A 17,455-nucleotide genomic window follows, 5' to 3' on the forward strand; every position below is an offset into this window, starting at 1 on the left:
TTTCATTTTTCTCTGTAAGTTATTAATTACCTCTGTTTGTGGTCCCAGCTACAATAGAAAGTGAAAAGGCATTTTAACACTTAAAGTTATATCCAAGCCACGAGCAAAAATCACATTTCTTCATTTAAAAAAAAAAAGTTTAAATTGCACTTTTTTCAAATTTTGGTCAAATATTTCCATTAAACCTTCCTTCATTCACTCAGAATACCTAGCCTGTATCTTTACAATGGAAGAAGACGACAAAAATATAGCAGGCATACCATAAGATCAGTCTTTTATTCTTTTTTCCTTGTAACAATAACAGATACCCAGTTGCATCGTGATGCACCTCATATACTTGCTGTTGTATGATGGATCTCTAGAATATTCCTCAGATCAAACTTTCAGTTTATTGAGATGCTAAAATGCTGCTGTGTATGTTGCCCTGGAGAAATCTCATTCATCAGCAGGTAGCCTGAATGTTTTTGGATTTGTCTGTGATAAGTTTTCTATTGCTTACATGTTCAGGTACCTTCAAAACATACAGGATGGCTAACTAACTTAAAGAGCTTCCTAAATGTGTGTCTTTCCTGCCTAGCAGAGAAACACGTGCATGGCCCTTAGCCAAAAGCTGCACATATTTTGGCTTCCACTCCTCTGCTCCTGAGTTACCTTATTTGATATGGCTTTAGGCATCTCAGCAGGGAGCACACAGAGAAGGTTTTCACAATTCTGAACTTTACCAAAAATGTTTCACGGCATCTCTCCAGGTATCTTCTATGTATGAGAGAGCACAAAGGGCCTGGCTCTTGTCTCACTTCCCACTGCTGCAAACGAAGGGTAACCGCACGGAGGAGCAGCCCTGGGATGCTGCAGAGGCAGCGTGTGGGAGAGGAGACGCAAGCCCCCAGGGCCAGAACAGGCAAGGTGGACAAGCGGCTCAACTTCGGACTGCGAAGCAGCAGCTTGAAAAATACTGGAAACCCTGACTTACTGAACTGCTGCTGCCTCTTACCATGGAACTGACAACTTTGCCGGCCAGAAAGCAAAAAGAGAAAGAAAACGCTGCCATTGTTATCTGCAAACCGCAGTGAGCGTGTATGAACACATACCCCAAATTCGTGCCCAGCAGGAACCTCGCATTCTTAATTTCTAAGAAAAATATCAGTAAAGACCAATCAGTAAGGACTAAACTAGCCAATTAAAATGAGAGTCTAAAGAGTTAAAGCGAGTAATTCAAGATAACTTAGAAGCGTTTATAACAACAGAAGATGGAGAACTACATTAGAAGGACGAGTCATATTATGGAAGAGCTCTAGAAAGCAGCAGGAAGAATTATCTAAACAGTGACTCCTCAAATAGTACATTTGAAAATTATGAGATCAGATTCATTTTTGGAGTTTTTAAAATGTTGTTCTATTTTTGCATAAAACCTGAATTGCAAAGATGGATTTTCTGTTATTGCAGGTAGTATGTTTCTCAGAAAACCACATGCTAAAAAAAAAAAAAACAGAGGGAGAGAAAATGCTAATTCATTCTCCCTACTAGGCAAGGAATTTGTTTCTCAAAAATATCTCAGCAATTTCTGCTTTATTATTTTGTCCTGATTTATGATATATATATTTGCATCAGGAAACACACCGCAATAAATGTAACCGGTTTCGTCTGAGTCAAATTAGAAAGAGTTGGAGTCAACTAAATTAATAAAGAAAACAGACGACTGTTCGTGGTGCTAAAGTCACGAGAAAAAATCCAGCAGTACTAGATGAGAGTTGAAAGTCGGAGTGTGCGAAGAATAACATGTACATTCACCTATAGGATTAGGTCATCAGAAAAGATTTCTGTGCCCTAAGCAGCCAGCTCCCAATGATGTAAAGAGGATAGAAAACAGAAGACAGCAGAACACCCCTTGCAGTCCTGAGGGGAGAGTAATACCTACGTTAACTTGTCACTGAGACAGGAAGTCAGAATTTTTAAGATCCTGTAGTCATAAGACCTGAACTAGCAACTAGGGTTCCAGTTTAGAACACCAATGTTAACACTGAACAAATAATTTTGGCTGCAAAATGATAAAGAGGCACATTTGAAAAAATCAACTGCATAACAATAAAACCCATCCTATTTATCTCTTTACTCTTCACTTGGCGGACCCAAAACACATCGTGTAATGCTACTCATGCATAATATCTGACTCATCCCACTTCAGCCTTGGGTGCTTGCCATGGTAATGTAAGATTAACATAAGAAAATGCATTTTAATTAGTGAATTAGTTTATAACACTCTGTTTACAAAAAAAAAAAAAAATGCCAGGATCACACATTTAAGAAAGTAGCAATCCTTAGCAGAGTGAGCTACATGTTTAGCGAGAACAAATATTCTCTCTATAGATGTCTGCTCTTTTCCCAATATTTGTCCCAATATTTTCAGTTTAAAAAACAGTTTTCAGAGTCTGATATTATGGCCTAGATAAATTCACATTGGCTTGAAACATGATTTAATCCACTCAATCATTTTTTTAGATCTCAACTCCAAAAAACACAATTTTTTGAGTACCAGACATCTGGGTATTTTGCAAAGCTACAAACCAAAAAATATCTTTATTTAAGAAACACTGAAGATGGCCACTCTTTAAAGTAGCTATATAACATTGTTGATACCTGGATGAAAAAAATTGGCAGAAGTTAAAAAAAAATGATAATTTTTAAAAGTTGCTTTTCCAGGTCTTATTATGTCTTACAAACGAATGCCACCACCCTTTTATTTTAAGTATTTGCATTTCACCTGAACGCTACTGAGAGATGCTAGAGGGACGAATGTGAAGAAGACATACACCTCTTAAGAACCCAGAGAGCAAGTATAATGGAAGTCCTAATTGCTTTCACATGGCTACAAAACTGATCTTCATTCCCTCAGCTTTCAGGAGAGGAGGTAGAGTGTCAGATCAGATCACAGCCTTCGTCACCTATTTGTACCCAAGGTATAACAAAGGCTTCTACGCAGGGCAGGAACTGGACTTTTGATTGGGATACGCTCATAGACCCAGAAAAAACGAGTTAAGGGTGGATGGATATTTGAGAGAATACTTTCATCACACATCAGGTCCCTATCACTATCAACCACATCTAGTCCAAGCATACCCGTGATTCAGTCTGATACTTCCCACATTCCTGTTTTAACATGTCAGTACGGTTTATCGGCTATTCCAAGACACATAAGACAAAAAAAAAAGTCGAAGAAAGGTAGGAAGAGCACCTGTAATGATGTGGATCTGAGAGTGAAGGATTAGAGAATGAGAGGCAAAACAATTAGCAAAGTATCAAAGGCGCACATACAAGCTCTTGCCCTGGAGGTAAGGGGGACAACATGGAAACTTCATGTCCTCTCCCTCCTTCCTCCGACCCCATTATGTTGCTGTGGGGTGCACGGGCCCAACACGGCCCTGGAAAGGAGCGAGAAAGGGTTAAGAGACTTTGGAGAGTCACAGAAGGATGCAGTAGAAGGAGATGAGGGACAGCCACAATGAACTGATGCAGAGATGCTTGAGAAAAAGCAGTGGAGCGAGGGATGTGAGGATCCCAAGGAATACATACAGTAAGTCCAGCCTGCAGAAGCAACAAAGCAGGCCACCCCCAAGCTACTTACTCTGTTTTAAACCTTGCTATGGATGAAGTAGTCAGAAGAAAAAAAAGTAACCATCCCACCGTTCCCTACTTCAAGGCATTTTGAATATAAATATCTCAAGACGTTTATATACGAGAATTTAGATTCCCTCTTGTTAAGCTCCACGGCTTTGACAGGCAAAACAAAAGCCAGAGCAGACAATATTGGCTTTGGGAGAACTTGCACGTGGACAACGCTGTTACTGTTTCTCAGATAAATATTTTGATTTTGGCTGACAGACCCTGCTTTTTTAGTACTCTCCTTATCCTTCCTCAATACCAAACATTTCAGCAGGTGGAATTCTGGCTGTTCTTGTTTACTCAGTCTTGAAGCAAAATGAGATTTTTCTTAACAGGCTATGGTGACATTACATTTAGACATTTTTAAACATGAGTAACACATGGGTATATTTTGCTGTGGTAAGAATCCCCCCCCACTCCACAGCCCAGCATGTTGGTCTCTCTGTCACTGTCACTGCAATCATGATGCTCCAAGTGCCACCCACACGAGCTTTGCTTGAAGCAATATGATTGCAGTGCGCTCTTCTCCTAAAGGCTAATGACCTACGCTATGTGAAAACCACCTTCCTCCAGTATTACTCCGTCAGCACGCTATTACTCTTAGCATACAGAGTTTCAGGATCCCTGAAAACTTATCATGAAACTTGGCTGAAAGCCTGCAAAGACAGGAAAATTCTAACCAAGCCTGTTAAGTGATGCTGGAATTACAGCGTGAATAGGAAATGTTTTATAAAATTTAACACAGAATGATAACTCTTCTATGTATTTATTTTTAAATTATGCTTAGGAATCTGAAAGAAGGGAGCCTAATTCTCCATATGGGATATAACTTCCTGCTATATTTCCTATATTTCACAGAGATTTCTCTGGAACCCCGCTGGTTTCATCTTTGTGACTTGAAAAGGAATTCTCTTTTCATCTTTTCATCTATTTCTTTTCATTTCTTTTTCTTCATCATTACAGATTGCTAACTTGCTTTTTTGATGGCACTTCTGGACCACGTGTGCTTAACACATGGGTTAAGTGAGACCATTCTTATGCTTTGTATCTCTTGGACAGAAGAGGCTGCCCTCTTCCACAGAAGACAGTGCTATTTTGATTTTTCAGGCCTGTAACTACCCACCTCTGCTCTACTCTAGAAATAAAAACACTATTAAAGTGCACTATGCTCAGTTGATATGATTGATTAACAATACCTTACTGAAATAATTTATATTTCAGTCATAAGATAATCATCTAGTTTCAAAATACATGTAAAATAATTCTCTTTCCTTTTGCCTAGAGGGATGTCTTTACCAGCAAAGAATCAGTAATCCAGACTGACCTTACATGAACGCTATCTCCTGTTTTCTCTCAAAGACCTTTTTTCTCATCTGAGTCGTCTTCCTGATTCATCATCAATCTTCATTATTTTGTTAAGCTCCACTTTTCACAGTAAAGGGATGCTAAAACCAGCACAGCTAACAGGGGATTCCATCCTTCTGTCTCACAATGATGAAGGTAGTCATCAAAGATAAAAATATGTCTGTATAACACAAGGCAGAATCTGTAGAGATCGCTCTGTCCTTCCCCGAAGCTAGCACTCAGGCTAACTTCATTACCTGGCCCAGCACAACATTAACGCGAGTTCTGCCTCGGCTAATTTACGCTGTTGACCAGGATGAAATACAGCAGCTTTCTATGCTGGCACGGGCACCCTGCTCTGGAACAACTAGGGAGGGTGTCTCTGCACAGTGTATTATGAGATAGACACCTACCCTATTTTTAATGGTAAAGCGTTGTAATAAGAAGGTGCACCTTCACTTAAAGAGAGTTTTGTGGGGGGAAGAGGAACGAGAGGTTAGTTGGACCCTAACGTCTTCTGCCTCAGTGCAGATCAATATTGCACCGTTGAGGAGGGCTCTTTCCCAGTCCAGACAATGACAACCTGGGGCTGATTTTAACTGCCCTACAATCTGGTCTGGTAACCCCACTATATTTGTTCCCCTCATTCAGAAACATAAGTAAAAGGAGAATTAGGCTGTTGGAAGAAGTGCCTTAAAGTCTTACACACTCTTTATCTTAGGCTATTTCCATTACGACTCACAGCTACTATGTAGATGCCTTGTGGAGAAGATGTGACTGTCTTCCACCATACCTAGCTGAAGAGTACAGACCAGATTACTAGTAAGCGATCTATACCTCAGCGTTTAAAGAGGTATCATCAAATACAAACAGATGCGCGCTTCAGAGTTTTGGGAGGGGTGTGTCTGTTTTTACAAGTAAGTATTAGTACAATTAATACTCGTTATTGCTAGATAAAAACTAGTATTTACAAACTGGAGAATGGGCGATTCCTTCTTCACTGTGCTGAACGTGAGCTGATGTGCCCTCATAACGGTGATAACCCTGTCCTTCCAAAATCTGCAAAAATAAACACTCCCAGCAAAGTTTCTCTGGGGTGATTCTGAGCCCAGACATCACAGCACGATGATAGTGCATTAGCACCAAAAGAACACAGTAGCAAATCATTAATGGAAATATGTTTAAAAAATTATTTTTCATGAGTTTCTGTTGATGACTCAAGAGTGGATATAAGGGGTGAATTTTATATGGACAGTAATTACAATTAGAGTTCTGTAAGGGTCTACCCTGGGAACGGCCCTATTTAACATCTTTATCAATAAACCTAGAGGAGGTGTTGGAGTGCACTCTAGTGAAGTTTGCAGATGACATGAAACTGGGAGGACTATGCCCAAAGAAAGGCTGCCATTCAGATGGCCTGGAGAAATGGGCTGACTGGAAGCTTACGAAATTCAGCAAAGTGCATGAACAGACCTTCCTACACCCGGGAAGGAAGAAACCCTTGCAACAATTTAGATTGGTGACTGACTGGCTGGGGAGCAACTCTGCTGGAAAAGACCTGCACCTCCTGGTAGGCAGCAAAGTGAGCATGAGCCAAGAGCGTGGCCTAGCAGTAAAGAAGGCCGACAGCATCCCGGGTTGTATTAACAGGAGCACAGTCATATTGAGATGTGACTATCCCACTCCATTCAGCACTCACTATACTGCACCCAGTTTTAGGTCCCCCTCGTTGAAGAAAGAGGTTGACCAACGGAAGCAAGCTCAGCAGAAGGCCCCTGAGACAGTCGAGAGCTGGAGCACTTCCCCTGTGAGGGGAAGCAGAGGAAGCTGGGCTTGTTCAGCCTGGAGAACAGAAGGCTTCGGGGCGCCCAACAGCAGCCCGTCCATACTGACGGGGAAGTCAGCAAGACGACAGAGCCAGGCTCTTCATTAGCACACGGTGGGAGGATGAGAAAACTCGGGCACAAGCTGAAACAAAAGAGATTCAGTGGCATAGTGTGTGCAAGGAGGTTGTGCAAGGATCACTCTCGATCCCTGGAAACTTTCAAGACCCAACTGGACAAGGCCCTGAGCAACCTGGTCCAACATCGAAGCTGACCCTGCTTTGAGCAGGAGGTTGGACTATAGATCTCTTGAGATTCCTCCCAACCTGAATTTTTTTGTGCATCTGTGATTCAGATTCAACGATCAGGCCTGTGTGCGCATCCTTTTATTTACCTAAATTACGAGGGAAAAATAAAACTCTTTGTAGCCAAGATAAATTGTAAGACAGGATCAGATCAGCAGGACTTTACTTTCTAAGGACAGTGATTCTAAAATCACCTTCACAAAATGTCAGTGTCCACTCCTGTGGAAAGAAAGTTCATTATTTTTTAATCATCCTGTTTCCTAATGATTCAGGTACTGAAGATCTAATTGAAGTGATGAACTGTATAACTGAAAGTTTTCTGGAACGGTTTTGACAAAGCTAGACCTTGGGTGATACGAAAGTAGTTCAATTTTCTGTGAGTCATGCGGAGACTCCTACTGCGGGTTTTCAGAATGTCTTGAAAAAATAAAATGAAACACTGCCATCCCAGGAATAAATCGTAACAGTGTTATTTATCCCTGAAAACACATGTTTACAATCCTAGATGGATGATGTTTAATTTTTGAACATCGTACAAACTTAACCACAAAATATGCTTTTTACATAACCTTATGAAAATAGTAGAGTTTTAGCAATCTGCTCTCTGCAATGTTAGTCTCTTGCAGAGGCCCTTGGACATGTGTTCTACGGAGAGGTTGCTCTTGCTGATGCTAAACTTCTGTTCCATCCTGAAACTATTTAGTTCCAATCACAGACTGACACACAGAAGATTTCAATAGAAACATATTTGCTGGCTGAAAATATGAAAATATGTTTTTTTCTTTTTAAAGATTAAATATTTGTGCAAACTGAGGACAAAAAGGCAACTGCTTTTCAGAATCTTCCGTTTACATACTTTCAAATCAAGACTGAATAAAGCAAGTGATGGTGGAGCAAAACAAAGATGAAGGTTTGCAAATTCTAAAAGGGAAAACTCACTCTTTTCCATCTGAATGACATTCTCAAACATTCAGGTGAGATTTTGAATCACAGAACAACAAAAAAAGAAATTAAACACTTATATTTGAAAGTTCCTGGGCTTAATTCAGATTTCATTTATATTGATAAGGAAAATTTTGCTTTGGGTACTTTTTGTTTGTTTTATTAAGAATGGCATGATATGAGCGAGAGTATCAATCAGGATCATATACCTTAAGAGTAGCTACCTTGTCTTTGACATTCCCTTAAAATATAGATGTTTTCATTATCTTTATTATGCCTTTATAGTTATTTATTTTTTGACACTAACTGCCTCAAATGTCCTGAAGAGCCTTTATTCTGCATAAACCCTGTCTTGAGTGCCTTCTTGGTGTGCACATTAAGAAGAGTTTAGCTATCCAGCTGCTGCTGCTGGGAAGAGCTCCCAAACGCCTCAGCCTAACTAGATGCTTGGACCTATCTAAATATTGTATCATGCTCAGGAGAGACAGGAAGGCTCTCCAAAACTAAAGCAGAAAAATTCCAACCCCCAGTGAACCATTCTTACAATTACACATCTGCTGAGAAAGAAGCTTTCAGCTAACTGGAACTGCACACACACACACACACACACACACATGCTCCCAAGCCCATAAAAAATGGTTTCTAATTACGTTCTGGGGAACTACTGCTCACTCTGAAGACAGGCGTGGGGTTTTTTTTTTCCTACTCTTTCCGTTTCTTAGTGTCTTCGCTTCAAATAGGAAAGCTAACTGTAACTCACCATCAATAAATCTTCAAGTATGTGGACCTATTCCTTTGCTTCAAATTAATTGGTCTATGTAGAGAAATCTGAGGTTTTGTTACATATTTTCCACACAGTAACAGAAATTCTGCATCTTTTGTATTTGAATTTGTCAGTCAGATCATGACTATGATGGATTCATAAGATCAAAGAAGAAATGGGAGTACTCAAGCAGACAAAGTTTCAACCAGCTCAGAAGTTGTAAAACTATTTTTGAAGGTACAAATTATTAACTGTCATCTGGACCTTCTGTCCTTCTTTGTTGCTAAAGGGGACAATGGAAGGGTGATGATGGAAGACTGGCAGTGAAAATGGAAAGGATCGATTGTTCTTTCTCTGCTCCAAAAGCCACTCTGACTTCTGAGACTCTCAGCAGCCTTTCCTTATCTGGTCCCAAATGTGACAGTTCATGAGCGATAAAGCCAAGTCAAGTAATACGAACAACCGCCAGCATCAAGTCAAATCTATTCACAAGCTGGGCTACAACAGAAGCCACAGAGAGACATTTAATGAAAATCGTCCTTAAATCTCTCTGAGCGCTGCCCAGCTTCCCCCTGAGTCCAGGCTGCTTGTGCCTGTTACCTGAGAGCTATTTGTGCGGCTGCGTGGTAAACCCGACTAACTCTTCCAGGTAAAAACTACCTGATTTTGATCTGGCCATTTTTCAGTCTGGTCTGATGCACTGCATGGCCCCACAAGCCTGGAGCAGAGGGGGAAGCAGGGGAACGAGACTGAACGCTGGGGGGACTGTTTTAACCGTCTCCATCAGACTGTGCCCCTCACACACTTTAGTGATTTGAAGGTTGAAGATGACAATAACAATGATGAAAACGGATCTAGAGGAAATAGTGCAGGCTGTATTTCAGTTGAGAACACAGGGGCTCTCTTGAATACTCAGGATTGCAGTTGGGCGTTTTACCGTATCTTCACTGATTCTGGAAATGTAGAGGACCAAGTAAAAAACGTGGATGCTTGTATTTGTAGAACTAGTAAATGTCCCAGTGTCACAAACGTCACAAAAACGCTTGCAGACAAAAACATTCTGTGACGTTTTCCCTGGGAAGTTCCCGCAGGCCCACAGCAGAATTCCTCATCCAAACAAGGCGGCAGCACGGCCCGACTGACCTCACCTCATGGGGACAGCAGCGAGCTGTGGCGAGAGGGAGAGGGACCTGGGATCTCCAAAAGCAGAACTGATTCTCTGTTATTGGGAGGGAGATGTGTTTTGTCCAGCTTTACCACAATTTAAAGCTCCAGTTGTCTGGGAGACCTTTCCAGGGTACTTGGGCTTTTCCTGTTATCACTGGTTTTATCTTCAGAGTGTTTAGCTATCCTAAAGGCTCTGCCTTTCCTCTTTGTGTACTGAGGCATCACAGTAGTTAACCCTATTTAGGGATCTTCTAACTACCGGCTTGAGGGAAGCAGCTCTATACCACAAACAGTACTGAAGAGAAACATACAGCTGTCTGTATGAACAGACAGAATTAATAACAGATCCTATGTACACAACCTGACTTATCCTTAGATTTCATTTTTCCCATTGATGCTGGCTATTTCTCGCATAAGTTTATTTTTAATGAGTTATCATGCCAACTAAATCAATCCTTGGATTCAATACCGGCATCATAAGAGAAATGACCAATCTGTTGAATCACTTCCTCAGCTCCTTCTTCCCAGAAGCAAGATTTAACATACCCATACTTTTTAAAATATCATCCACAGTCATTCATCTCAATAATGCCAATAATTTAACATAGAAGGGCTATTACCAGAAAAGTTAACACTAGACTTAAGAGAGACTCAATTTCCCATTATAGTTCTTAATGTTCTTCTGTATTATCAATTGCAGGTATGTTCCGCTTTTTGCTTAATGGATAAAATCTGGACAGCAGGTATTTAATGAAAAACAATTTATCTTGTATTTTGAAAAGTAAATAAAAAAAAAAAAAGAGACCTATAGAGCGGAACATGCTGATGGGAACATTTCCTGGAACATTAGGAATATTCTTCTTCTGGGCACAAGTAAAGTCATCCGTACACCTATGCATTGCCTGTTTTTGAAAGAAGCAGCCTTAAGGATTTCAACAAAATAAAATGGATGTGATTTTAACATAAAAAGGGAAAAACAAGGTATATCCAAAGTGAACTGCAAAAACATAATTGGCAGGAACTGGGGCCTGGGACTTGCTCAACTGGAGAGCATCATAAAGGAAAATGGACTCAAGAGAGCAAGTATTGCATAAGCTCAGGATGAGAGGGACAGAAAAGGGGAATGCTGGACACACTCCCCTAGTTTCGACAGAACTTAAGTATCAAGTCCTTTTTTAGGGCATCGTGTTTTGGATTTTGGACTTTAAGTCCATCAAAATATTGGAGCACTGTCTCCTTTTAAGGTTAGATACAGGAGAAGCAAATGGATCGTGCATTCTTGACTGAAATAGATAAAGGAAAGGAGAGTAGGTAAGTAGATTTTCTTGAAAGATACTTCTAGCTCATGTGCTGAGTTCAAAGAGAGTACGTTTGACTTCAGAAATGTTGCTAGTAATCCTGTAAATAGCCTCTCAGGAGTTTTCTTTTTCCCCAAATTGGGATTTGAATATACTCTTGGTAATCCAGCTTTGCCAGTACAGAAACTTGTGTCATGTCAGACCTGCAAAAAATATTCATAATGCTATTTAGCAATATTTAGCAGTTTGCAGTTTGTAATATCCTGACAAACACTAAGCATTATTCAGTATTTGCTTAATGAATGAAAACTGGCACACAATTATACTCTGTTAGCTGTCTTCTATATTCTGTTGCACCTCTGCTGGGGTAATTCACATGTTCGCACTGCCTGCTTAAACAATCTGCATGACATATTAAATGTATCTATTTTGCATTTCAACAGAAGAATCTGCAAGTCAAAATGTACATTTAGTTAAGGAATAGAAACAGAACCCCCTGACTTCTCTAACTAACTTTTACATAATTTTTCATAATTGCCCCTGGATGAATTAGATGTTACAGATACAAAATATGCTGCCCTTTTCAGAGTCAAACAAATAAAAATAGCTGCCCAAATGTCCTACAGAAATCATTTGACATAATAAGGGGTTCCAGGATAACAAAGATTAACTTGTTCACCTTATAGAGTTATTCATGCAATAGCTGCTCAAAAATAGCGCTAAATATTAGTCAGAACTACCTGCCCTGGCTGTTGCCTGTCAAAAATACAGCTTAAGAGAATTTCAAAAAGTTCATATAAAATTACTCCAAAATATGGATATTTATCTTGTCCTTATCTGTGACATTTGTAAAACATACATCACGGTTACTACAGAACTCTGCAAAATTGCACAGGCTAGTCCAGTGGTATCCAGCCACAGGGAAAAAAAAAAAAACAAATCCTGAAAATAAATGAAATAATTCAACTAGATATCCCAGACAGTTATGGTTGAAGGATGAACTACAACCACAATCTAGTGTCCCTGCTGTTCTCTGTAGCTTGCCAGGCACAGGCAAAACAGTTGTCATGGCCCTCTCCTTCCTGCTCCCGTTAGAGAATGGATCAGTTAGATATATCAACCCATATTTACCAAACCCCAGCACACCCAATTAAACTTGTTTTCTCCTGTGGAATTCCCTTTGGGAACTCAGGCCTGGGCTCATAAATAGATGGGATGAATAGCAGTCTTGAGCGTGAGCCTGTGAGCCTTAGTCACCCCACATCCCTTTACCATACCATTTAGTGCACGGAATACAAAAGAAAAAAGTAATTGCACTCAGGATTTCCTGACATAAACATCCTTAACATTTCATTCATATTAGAATTAGATAGATGGGTAGTGGAGAAGAGTTTCCATTAATTTTGCTAGCATCGCTTAATCTTTCCAAAACACTTTGGAAAGTCCTTGGTTACAATGGGCACAGAGGGTGAGTGCAGTGTTTTCAGGATAAAGGTAAGGTGCCTGAATATACGCGCTGGAACAAATTTAGTATCATGCTAGTTAATCTAATGTTTCCCTGTCTGTACAATGAAGAGTTAGCTTCATCTGACTGTAAGCATCATCAAAAAATTACTCGATCAGAGAGAATTTCAACCTGGAGTAGGAATCTCAAAATTATTTTTTTGTTTCTGCCAAGTAGGGACTAATGAATTCTCAGATTCAGATCCTGACATTACGGGGAACTGCATTATTATAAGTTGCTGCATTATAAAATACTACCTGGAAAAAAAAAAAACCTTATGCTTTTAGAAATGAGATGTCTCAGCTGTGTAACAAGGGAAAGAACCATGTATAGTTACCATCTTTTCTGCAATTATTTCTATTCAGTACATCTTGTGCGCAATTCATTAAGTAAAATACATGTTTATCTGCATGTTTATGTCTGCTTTACTTAACTGCTTTATTTGTTATGTCACTTCCTTTATCCTCTTCTCCCACATTTACATCTCAGGATCTTAGATATTCTGGATCTAGACATCACAGGCAAAATTCTGAATGCATTCATTGACCAAACACTAGAGCCATCTTTAAAAATTATTTTCTTTTGATCCTCTCTGGATGTTGGTTTGTTTGCAACACTCATGTGGATAAAATTGGACAAAAATTTCATGGTGAGATTCACTAGAACTGCATAGCTCAAGATAATTACCACCTGTCTCTTATGTCTTATGGGCAGTACTCCTACTGCTAAAAAAAAAAAAAAAAAAAAAAAAGAATTAATTTGTGCAACTGAATCATGGTGCTGAACGTTTTTGATCCAATGTAAACCCAGATACTGGTGTTTCTGTGCTTTTTATTGTTTCTTCTTTTTTGCACTGCTTTCCACTTATCTCTACTGCATTTTACCATAAGCTATTTTTCCAGTGTACAACGGTTATTTGGAATTCTAATTCCACCCTAGAGAGCATCTGCAGTCCCTCCCTCCCTAATTGATGACACCGGCTAAACGTTCAGCTATACTTTTTATTCTATAACCTAGAACACTACTGGAGGGAGAATAACGGACATAGGAGAGTATACGTTTTGTGAGAGCCCACTTGGTAAGTCCTCTCAACTTTTAAACAGTTAAAATTTAACCTCTGCATACTACCTTCACGCCACAGTTCCCTAGCTTGTTTTTGAGACTATCCTACAGGTTAATGTCTAAAGCTCTACTTAAGTCAGGATGCATCATGTCTATTTTTCCCTTCTGCTTATTAGATCAGTTAGCATGTCAAAGAAACAAGCTGAATTAATTGATACACATTTTTCTTGGTAAATTTATATTGGCTGTTTTTTTATCCCTTCTTGTCTTCTGGAAGGGAACAAAACTGACCGTTCATTCTTTGTCTTTCCAGACAGCAAAATAAGACTGACCGAAGTACCATTCCCATGGTCCTTCTTCTCCTCCTTGTTGCAAACGTTACCCTCCTTCTCTCCAGTTCTTTGAGGTGTCAGCTACTCACGAGGGATGCTCAAAGATTGTCACTCATCACTGAAAGACTTTATGAATCTTTCCTGTAACTATGCCAGAGTCATTTCATCTGGCCCTACTGATTTGAATACATCCCTTCTTTCCCCCACCCGGCTGCTGTTTCTAATACAGATTCCCTGAATAATTCAGGTTGGAAGAGAGCACTGGAGATCATCTTGTCCAAACCTCTGGTCAAAGGCAACCTGAAAGTTTGGTCAGGCTGCTCAACAGCTTGTCCACTTGAACTCTAAGTATCTCTGAGGATAAAGATTTCACAGCCTCATCAGACAACCTGTTCCACTGCTTAACCGTTCTCCTGCGGAAGGTATTTTTTCCTTGTATCTAACCGGAATTTCCCTTACTGTAAATTTCCCTTACAGTAGGCCATCGCCTACTGCTCTTTTGCTGGGCCACCTTGAGAAGAGCGTGGCACTGGCTTCGCTGTAACACCCATTAGACAGCTGAAGACAACAAGATCTACCTATAAGCTTTTCTTCTGCAGGGTGAACAACGCCAACTACCTCAACTTCTCCTCATACATCATGCAGTCCAGCCCTCTGTTTTAGTGGCCTCCACTGGACTTGCTTTGGTTTATCAGTCTCTCTCTTGAACTGGGAGGAGACTTGTACCCGGACACAGTTATTCTACACGCCGCCTCCCTAGGGCAAAATAGAAGGGAGCAATCAGTTTCCTTGACCTGCTTGCCTTCTTCTTGCTAATACTTTAGTAATACCTGTTCTGCGGAGGATGAAGTATAGAATCACTAATTCCAAGGCACACTTTTAGTTAAGTCACCGGGCTACTACCAGTAGCCAGAATATGACTACTTGACTGCAAAGTTCTTTATATTTCATCTATTAAGTATGGATCTGTTTTAATTGTCTTGTATTTTTTCTCCTTAGATCCATTATTTATATGTTGGTCAGATATCAACCACAGACCATCAGGATTAGAATCAAAATGCCCTATCCACATTTTATGGCTACTAAAAATTTTCTGAAATTAATGGAAAATGGGAATTCGGTAAGTCCTACTAATACGAAGCATCATATTAAAGCCTCGTTATCTAAAATCCCCAACATGTACATTTAACGTTTCAAACGGAAAGCAATTTTTTAAATGCACAATGCCTCTGACACATTAAAAAAAAAAGCTGCAGTAATTCACTACAGACAAATCTTCTGAAGTTCAGATATTTTGAAATTCCAGTATATGTTTAAAAATGTGCAAGTGGCCCATTAACAGGAAGTGCTACTTTTTGTTATTTGAACATCACATCTCCTCGTTTAAGGAAACGGTGTTGACCTACCTCCCATAATGAAATAAATGCTGGAGCACATTCAGGAGCCAATTCAAGTGCTCGTAGCATACTGCAAGTAACGTAAAGCAACTATCGTTCTTATTTTTCCCTCTATGAAGAAGAGGGCCCAAGGAAAAAGAAATATGTAACAGCCATGCACTAATTCTTGAAATGCCTCTTCCCACCTGCTATAAAAACAGACAGAAAAAAAGAAAATAGCTTCGTATGACTTAATGATTGGCACTGTGAGCCTTCAGAGATCCCAAACAAACTCCAGAAGAAACAAAAGGGAAAGAGAAACTAACTGTTCCTCTTTGCTATCCTATCACTTGCTATTGGTGCCAGCATCAGGTTTCCTGTTGTGCAAACATCTCTTTGAGTTTTTCTGTGTTCAGTATTTATTTTAGCATATGGAAGACTATCTCATACCACTTAGAAAATATTTTTTTCCTAGTTCCCACCATTTCTACCAATAAATATGACTAAAAACCACCTTCACGTGACACCAGGCCTGAGTCTTCAGCAAGTTTTACTTGATATAAATCAAATCACTTCCTACAAAAGACCAACTTTATTGACTAGTTCTGACTGACAAGGTCAAAGGAACCTTAGCAAGTTTTTGAAAATTAAACTCTTCAGTTTTGTGGCTAAGCCCTGAAATCTGGGCCACTTTCAGGTTTGGGGAAGATTTACTAGGCATGTGTTATTAAAAAAAGATAGATTTTTTTCCAATATTGTAGGGCGTTCTCTAAATTGTAATGGATCTGTTGCCTGGGATGGAGCGCTCCAAAGTACTGGGGATTACAGCACTGAGAGTAGCAACTCTACTTTGTATTCACAGCGGTATGCTGCGAAAGCTTTTCATTATAATCTTTCTTCTGCGAGCGTTAACAAGTGGATAACTATGTCCCCAACCAACAGGGAACATCCTTCATGTAGGAGGCCTGTCTTCACATAACTGAATAAAGACCACGTAAGCACGTTCAACAAGAGCCCAGTGCAGCTTCCAGAGCCCATAGGCAAACTAATTATGTAATTACGCTAATAGAAACAGACCTTCCCTATGCTCCTCCCTCGACATCTGGGAAAATTCTCTCTGCATCGTGATTCTGCCCTACCACGGACTAAAGTGGCTTCAGTTATTTCCGGAAAGAGAAGTCTTAGGACTACTTACTTCTCTCTGTCCCCTTTTTTTCCAATTACATGGCTGAACTGGTCGTCGCTGGCTTGCAGCATGCCTCAGAGCAGTCACCTCCTCCCATCCAAGCCATTCCTATATAAACCTTTACCTCTGCTTGCAGGTTTACTGTGTCTAGATAATGCGCTTTTCCACAAAACATAGCAATAAAGCATAAATCTGAGTTAAAGCGTGCTGTCATCTAGAAGCATAACGGTACTATGTAATGCAAACGGCAATAATTTTCTAGTAATCAGTATGAGCACCAGGAAACTACAAAAGGACAGAAAGAAAAGTCAGCGTAGCCCTGAGGTTACTGGTCATTCAATGGATGCAAAGTTAATACATACGCATATATACACATTGCTCTTTTTGCAAATAGAGTAATTACATATATTAAAAAAAAAATACCAAAAAGCACGGTCATTTATTTACTCAGCAGCCCTCTGCTAAACATTGAAAGAGGCACTACTGAGCAGCCTTTAAATTTAATGTGAGAATCCTTTTAGGTGCTAATTGCTCCCCTTTCATTCTTACCATTTTTCAAAATAGAAGTCTTTTACCTAGGCACAGAGAGAAAGATGAAGAAGGGATCTTGCAGGAGTAATGAAACCACTGAAGAGCTACATACAGGTAACTTTATTTTAAGCTATTATTGTTTTGCACAGGGTAGTTACCAGT

Source organism: Struthio camelus, chromosome Z (genome assembly GCF_040807025.1).
Source record: "Struthio camelus isolate bStrCam1 chromosome Z, bStrCam1.hap1, whole genome shotgun sequence".
Classification (NCBI taxonomy): Eukaryota; Metazoa; Chordata; class Aves; order Struthioniformes; family Struthionidae; genus Struthio; species Struthio camelus.